Source organism: Strix aluco, chromosome 3 (genome assembly GCF_031877795.1).
Source record: "Strix aluco isolate bStrAlu1 chromosome 3, bStrAlu1.hap1, whole genome shotgun sequence".
NCBI lineage: Eukaryota > Metazoa > Chordata > Aves > Strigiformes > Strigidae > Strix > Strix aluco.
In genome coordinates this window covers 50,953,381-50,961,101 of record NC_133933.1, presented here as the reverse complement: position 1 = coordinate 50,961,101, position 7,721 = coordinate 50,953,381, and the positions used below count along the sequence as shown (strand labels likewise).

The following is a 7,721-nucleotide window of genomic DNA, read 5'->3' as shown; positions in this document are numbered from 1 at the left end:
TTATTTCAGTCCTAGGACCTCACTCAATTTCCTCTGCAGCTGAAGTCAGTGGACACTGTCACTGACTTCCTTAAGATTTGGATCAGGCTTGATGAGGCTTGTCTTATGAATGCCAGAGGTCTCCAGAGCATATTAAGAAGTATCTTCCTATGAAAATCTTGGAAACTATCTTAAATTGCATGCTTCTTTCAGTTTTAACTAGCTAGGGCTTTCCTGATATTTCATTAAATGATGAGAATTAGAAGTAATTCATTTTCAGAATCAAGTCTTGAGCAGAGACAGCAAAAGTATTCAAGTTCTGAAGTGACAAAAAAATCATGGTATTTTTAAATTATTACTTGTTTATCACCAAAGTGATATAAAATTATCAGAGCAAAGATATAAAATATCAGAGCAAAGAATGACTCAACAACAATAAAGTTGGTAAGTATAAATGGGTTCATCAAAAGAGTGAGTGCCACAGGACGCAAGTAACCTATTTTCAGAGCCCTTACAGAATTATGTTGATTCTATTCTAAAAATTTTCATAATTATTGAAACATAAAAGAGCTGGTTCTTGTTATTTTTTGCTTACAGTAGAAAATTGACAACAATTGTGAGATACCCTGAAGTTATTTCAGGTTACTGATATTCCAAAAGTTCTGAAAACTCATAATTAATTAAAAAGCAATTGTACTGAAAAAAAGTGACCATGTAAAAATGCTAAGTTGAACTCAAAGCATGTATTCCTTGCACTCCAAATCTTATTTCTCACAATGTAGGGGCTTTGTGGCCTTGTATATTTATCCATCATGAAACAATGAACTTGTACAGTGTCATGTTATCAAAAATTCATTTTCATAGTTAATGTTGGACTTGTTAGTAATCGTTATTTCTGATGGTTCCTGTTCAGGCAGTCTCTGTAGGCTTCCATCTTCCTTGGCCAATTTAGCAAAGAAAGACAAAAAATCCTTTTGCATTTGCCCAGGCAGAATGATTCTTATTTTTCCAGACGTGCCAAAAATACTTCAGAAATCCCTGTTCTTTCCTTCTAACTCATTTGTATACCTGTTTGTTCCTGTTAGTGACTGATTACAGCTGCAGTGATCGGCTTGATCTGATCTCCTTTCCAGCACAGATGTTTGGTTTTCGCAGCTTCCCCTCTTTGTGGATATTTGTTATCGCATTTCCCCCTGCAGGGGTTTTAGCCTTTTGTTTGGTTTTACTTAGGTTTTTTGTTTCCTTTTGCAACCTTAACAGATACTGCAGATTGCTTTTTGGTTTAGGTCTGTGCCACGCTCCAGACGGCACCAAGCTGCAAAATGGCAGAGAAATGGCTGGATTATTGTACGGTTTGATTCTGCCACATGTGTGTCTCTAATGATATAACAGGTGCCTAAGGTATGCATGGGAATCGTTGCACTCCAGCACAATTCCTACCTGGAAGCGATGGCTGTTGGCATTGCAGCTCTTCTCCAACGGCTCTGCCAAGGAAGAACGGCTCTGAAAAGTTGGAGGGACTTCAGAGAGGGAAGATGAACTGGGCCCCAGTGCTCTGGCTGTGTTTCTCTTGGTCTACGCATCTGTCTGGGACAATGACATCTGGCTGCAATAACCTGAGAAGGGTGTTTTTGTTGTGAAATACATAAGAGCTCAGCACAGCTACAGTTCTTGGGTAGGAGTCAGAGAAACCACCACTCGGTTTGCAGGACCTGAGAGGGGCATTTCTAATAGAAAAGGAGGGAAAGAAAATGGGTAAATTAGTTTTGCCTTATTTGAAATGTGAACTTCTTTGATAGTATTTCTCTGACAGGTGCATGTCAGGTAAAAATCTGGTATCGTAAGTACTTACACAAGACGTTATTTTCAAGCATTACGTTTGCTGCATGGAATATATTTTATTTTTAAACCCTAAAGTTACTCCTTTGGCTATACCATTATAAAAGTTGATTGCCCGTACTAAATAAGGCTCAGTCTTGTTGCTGTTTAGGTGCCACATACTAAAATGCTGCAAGAAACAATGATCATAGTTCAGCTAGCAGAACATCTGCCTCTGAGTCAGTAATTACCGAGTGCCCCTGCACTGAATTTAGGGGTCACCGGGCTGCTGAATGTGCCATTCTTGTATGAAATATGAAACAAAAATTCTAATCACTTGTTGGCCATTAAATAAGTGATGACAGCTTTCATCAGAGACTCACAATAGCTTTGCTCCTCTAACTGTGCCAGGTAATTACATTCTCTCTACCTAAATGAACTTTCAATTACAGAGAGTACTTTTCTCCTCTAAACTGTTTAGAAATAATGTTATGCACTGTTAAATTATTGCCCTTGTCCCACCTCAGAGGCGGCTCAATTTCAGCACAAGACAAAGAGATCCAGGTCCATGCAAGGATGCTTCACACAAGCTTTGGCCCAGCCTCAGTTTAGCCTCCAGATGCTGCATTCTCAGGCATCGCTGTAGCCTCATCCATCCTGTGTGACCCCAGGTGCTGCAGGGCAGAGGTCCCACTGAAATCTGCTCATCACACTCGCCTTCTGAGAGCCTGCACAGGAGCACAGGCTGTTTGTAGCACCAGGTAGTAGTACTCCAGCACAGGCGGAGAGCAGTATGGGATAATGACATTTGGCCCAGCTGAACTGAAGGGTATGAATTGGTTTTATTATGGACTCAGTTTTGCATTTGATTATGCAGCAATTCAGTTCAGGCACCAATCTGTCTACTTGCATTGTAGAATAAGAAGGTCATTTTTCAAGAACACAGGTACACCTGAATATAAAATTATGCCCCCTCCCCAGCAAGCATTATAGCCATTCACCACTGAAGAGAAGTGTTTATCTCCTGAGCAGTATAATCTACATCTATCTTGTGGAAATATGTTATCTAACAGATTTCCATTTTCAGCCTGGAAAGAAGTCTCATATATACATTTACTAAGGGAGAATGCAGAAGAAAGAAGCAAGAAATATGATCTCTTTATTAACATTAGTTGAACACAATAGTATATAGAAACTTCCATGTTTGCTTACAACCGACCATTTTTCAGGGAAATAATTCTTTTTAAAAAATGATTGACTACTCCTCATTCAAAAATGCTTCAAGGCAGGTATCAAACTGCTAGAGAATCTGCAGTATTCTGCACTCTGCAAGCACAAATCCTTCTTACTTCTTCTGCACACCCACCGCCATCCCTGTTCAGCAGCGCTTGCTTTCTGCTGTGCAGTTTTGCCTGCAGATTTAGAACTCCCATCATTTTTACCTCAAACGACCTTGGCCCAGCTTAGACAGCATCCTCCAGATTTGACCCCGATGCAGATCTCACTAAAGGAAAGGGTCTGCTCAGTGACAGTAGGATAATAAGACAAATACCCTTAAAGCCTGTAGCTCTGATTCCCCGGCTATCTGCTTTCAGTAATCAGATTCTGGAAAGCTGTTACTGTAAGTCAAGTTGGTACTGTTAAGAGTAAGCAGCGCAGTGTTGTAAGGCTAACAAACTGAACTCATGGCAGAGCAGCGATAATAAATGCCCCCTCAAGCCGTCTTTTTGAAGAGGCAAATGCCTATCAGAACTATACTGAATTCATAGGAAAGGGGGGGAAAAATATCAAAAGGCACTTTGAAGTCCTTTTCTTTTGTATTTTTGACACAGTAAAAGGAGATGAAGGGGAGGTTCAGAGCCATTAAGAGGTGTAGGCATGAGGCTAGTTTATTACATAACTGTCTCACAAAACTCTGCTGGGTTTTTTCATGGCTACGAATTTTCACATAATACTGAAATTATTAATTCCTACAGCCTACTGTTGTTTCTCATTTCATTTTGAGGGATTTGCTTTTACCAGCTGATATGAAATACTAAAATGGCTTGCTTTCTTAATTACAACAGAAATCCTGAAAACAAGGACACATTGCAGGAATATGAATTTGGTGTGGTCTAAGTGACAACTCCTTTTTCTGCTAAAGTTCACATCAGGGGAAGAATCTATGAGACTGGAGAGGTAGGAAAAAAAGACTGATGCCACTACATCTAATTTAATAAAGTGAGAGGACAGTGAGGAGATTTTAAAACCAATGTTGCAGAGCACTGAGTGATGTACTGTGGAGATTTACAGTTTGATCTAAGGTTAAACAGAGATGTGAACAAGCCAGATTTTGGCATCATTGGGAAAATAAATGGTTGGCTACCTTAACTGTAAGTCCAATCAACTTCATTATCAGATCAAGTCCTTATTTCTCCTGAGCATGATCCTTCCCATAATCCTTCCTATAAACCGGAATTTCTGATATGAAAGTACAAACTTTGAATCTTTTTTCTCCCCTTCACAACACAAACCAGCAGCACTTGGTAACATCGCAACGTAAAAAAAACATCAAGAGGAATGAGCCCCCCTCGACATTGCAGAAATGTAATTGCCTATTTGCCACATGCACACGCTCTTCGGATTTCCACACTGCTTCTCACTGCTTTATGCTGGGCATAAATTAGTTCAAAAATCCATACCATCCTCATTGTGAAAAGAAGAGAGGAAACAGAGTTCTGCTTTGAGTAGCTGCCCCTTGCAAACAAAAAGGGAAAAAAAATAACCCTACATGCACATTATTGCTGGCTGGAAGATGCCTGCAGTGGAGGAACTGTTAGTCACACAGAGAGATCTCTACAGACCAGTCCCTCTGTGTAACCTCTGAGAGCAAGCGGCACGCACAAGGGTTTATAACCACAAAAATACGTTTCATCAAGAACTTCAAACTGAAGCCTGGATCCCAAAATCTCCGTATTTCTGTATTTCTAGCAGTTAGTTCTGAAACCTGCAGACAAAGGCAGAGGTGTCCTTCTTGGGTATCTATGTGGTAGCAGACCTATAAAAAAGGTAACAGCCCACTATTGCTCCTGTTTACTCAAGTAGCTTAAATAGGAGGGTCTCTGCTCTAGATCTCTAAGGATACCGCTTTGCTAGGCACCTAGCTGGAAGCCACTGTGGTGTTCTGTGCATTAGAATATACTTGGGTTTTCACCTTTTAGGCATAGATATAGAAATATGCCTGGAAAAAAGTGTCAAAATTAGGACTTGACCATTTTTATTTAAAAACCACTTCTCTGATGAAGAACGATGCCTAAGAATTGAATGATCTTTAGCTAAAAGTCTAATTTGTGTTTGGATATGCCACTATGTGGCATCATATATCAGGTGCCAATTATACTCAGCATCTTCTAAATTCTCCTTAACCAAAGAACCGAATTTCATGTCATTCCCAGAGCACCACAGAATAGCATGATTTCTGTTCCTCCACATCAGTGATAAAAACCATAGGTCTCATGAGAAACAGAGGATGTTCAGGCACTCTGACTACAGGAACAAATGGAAGAGTAAAGCATGTGTCACTAATTAATTTGTCATGCATATGCCCAGTTTGTGATATCTGGATCTTGACCTGTCCTTGACAAGCAATCCTGATTGCAAGTTAACCCAATGAGAGACATCTTGCAAACACAAAAAGGACTTAAAAAGGCCGATGGCACTGACAGATGAGCTCTGGTGCATCTTGTTTGGCAAGTTTTAAGATATCCCTGCTGCACAGTAGACAAAATGTGACATTAGCCACATCACTGCAAAATCTGGAGTCTTACTTTAAATCTCTAATGAAGGTGGGTTTGAGCAAAGGTGCTGCTCTGTGCAGGGTTGCTTGAAGCAGAGGCACACGTCCTTCTGTCAGTTCTGTCGGGTGGAAAATCATCCCTAGGAATCACAAACCAGGCGCTTAAAATTAGTAGATGTTTTTTACCATGACCTATCTTTAACTCCCCGTGTCCTGGTTCCAGTGTGGATAACAATACCGTCTTCTATCACAGGGTTGTCACAAAGAAGAATTCATTAACATTTGTAGATAAGTCAGTTGTCAGAAGAGAAAGCATCACAGAAAAGGCTGTAGGAAACAGTCTTAATGTATCAATTCAAGACACACTATAATGCATATAGATCACATTTGGAAAGAGGTATGTTAGTAAACGATGTACAAATGATACACAGGCATTGTGTATCCTCCTAATGCATGAGAAAAGGAAAAAACATCACATAAGAATATGTAAATTAAAGATATACCATAGTGTATTTGCATAAGGAAATTGCATGGGACACCTCTCTTCTGGCACTTCCTAATTCTTTATGACATAAACTACATGTATTTTTAATGTGGGTTTTTTTAGGTAACGTCCTTAGCACAAGACACTTTAGATGAGAAACACATTTCTGTAGTTCAATTCTAGGAACCAACAAAGACAGCTGGCATAATTTATACAGCTAATGAAAGCTTACTCTGTAACCAAAAGACATAACTGCAAAAGACTCCAGCTTCCATTATCACCATGTTATAACTAGGTCAGACTAAATAAAGCAGTAGATTTAGATTTTAAAGGATAGCTATTGATTTAATATGAATGAAGGCCAGATAAGGTTGCCAACTGAGAGAAGGGTCATTGACAAACCAAGAAGTAATTTTTTTAATTTTTCAGATGACAAAGTTGAGCAGTAAAACAGCATAAAGATTTTTGCAAAAGTAAAGATATGGCAACAAGGTGCCTAAAGGACTGCGTGTGAAGAAAATGCACTTAGAATCTCATGAGATTAGGCAAACTGAAAAAAATAATTAAGATAAACTGGTGTAGATAAAATAAGATATTCACAGGCTTTTCCAAATAGCTGTCATCTGGAAAAAAAAAAAGGTGGGTGAGTTGAAAGGAAAACAAATAAATGTATTTGCTAATAATCAGAAAGATAATACAGTGCCTACATACTTATCAAACCAAATCAATATTTTTGCTGACAGGCATCCTTGGCCTGGAAGGATGAGGAGTTTGTTGATGCTTTTAATCTACAATAGGTATGGTTTAAAATGCCTTTAGTTTCAGAAAAGCTATCAGCACTACTTTATTTTTTACAATCGACCTGGGCAGAAGTGGCATCATGACAAACGGGGAAAAAATACCTTCTTGATTCCAGTGTACAAAGCATTAAAAAGCACATCAGGTCATCTGAAAAATCAATCCCTAAAGTAGCATGTAAACATGAATAAAGATTGGCAAAAGCTTCCTCCACTGCAAGCAGTTTTAAAACAATTGTCACAGGGTCAGATGACATTTAAACCATGAAAAGGCTATGCAGGTCTGGGAACAAAACTGAAAATAATGTAGAGGCTTAACTCAAAATCCTGTATCTGGTTATTTCTTGAAGAGAAAACCCCACAAAGCAAGCAGGCTTGTGGCAACAGGACTGCGCCTTTAAACAATCTGGCTTTGCAACGGCAGCGCATTCCCAGAACTCCAATTTTATACCCTGCTTGAGTTTGGATTTTGAATGATCCAGAATTGCCGTAATTTATTCCAGAGACTCCAGAGATACAAACACGTCGAGGAAAAAAAAAATGTGCAGAGCTGGCCCACCGAGGCTGTATCCCTGCGATAGCAGGACTGCGGCCGCACTGGCCGGCTCGGGGCCTGCCGTGCCCAGAGCCCCAGTCCCGCAGCGCGGCCCCTTCCACCACCCTCCCGCGAAATGGCGCGGGCGCTGCCGCACGCCGGAGCAATAAACCCGCAATAAAACCAGGGAGCTAAATCCCACACCTCTCGGACTGCGGGATGTGATTCACAGAGCAGACACACCGGAGTCGGGTTTGTTGCCACGCTTGGAAAGACTGCTCATACAAAGCTTGGCTGTGGAGACGTGAAGGGAAACACCTCGGTGGAAGGGCA

The 7,721-nt window shown here is 40.2% G+C and overlaps 1 long non-coding RNA gene across 1 annotated transcript; it reads right to left on the bottom strand.

The window, feature by feature from the left end:
- Positions 1 to 427: 427 nt before the first annotated feature.
- On the bottom strand, positions 428 to 6,311 carry LOC141920929 (uncharacterized). The gene is made up of 3 exons (XR_012622501.1): positions 5,604 to 6,311; positions 1,420 to 1,706; positions 428 to 1,294 (listed from the first exon to the last, which is right to left on the bottom strand). It is a non-coding gene; the product is annotated as an uncharacterized LOC141920929 (long non-coding RNA).
- Positions 6,312 to 7,721: the final 1,410 nt, after the last annotated feature.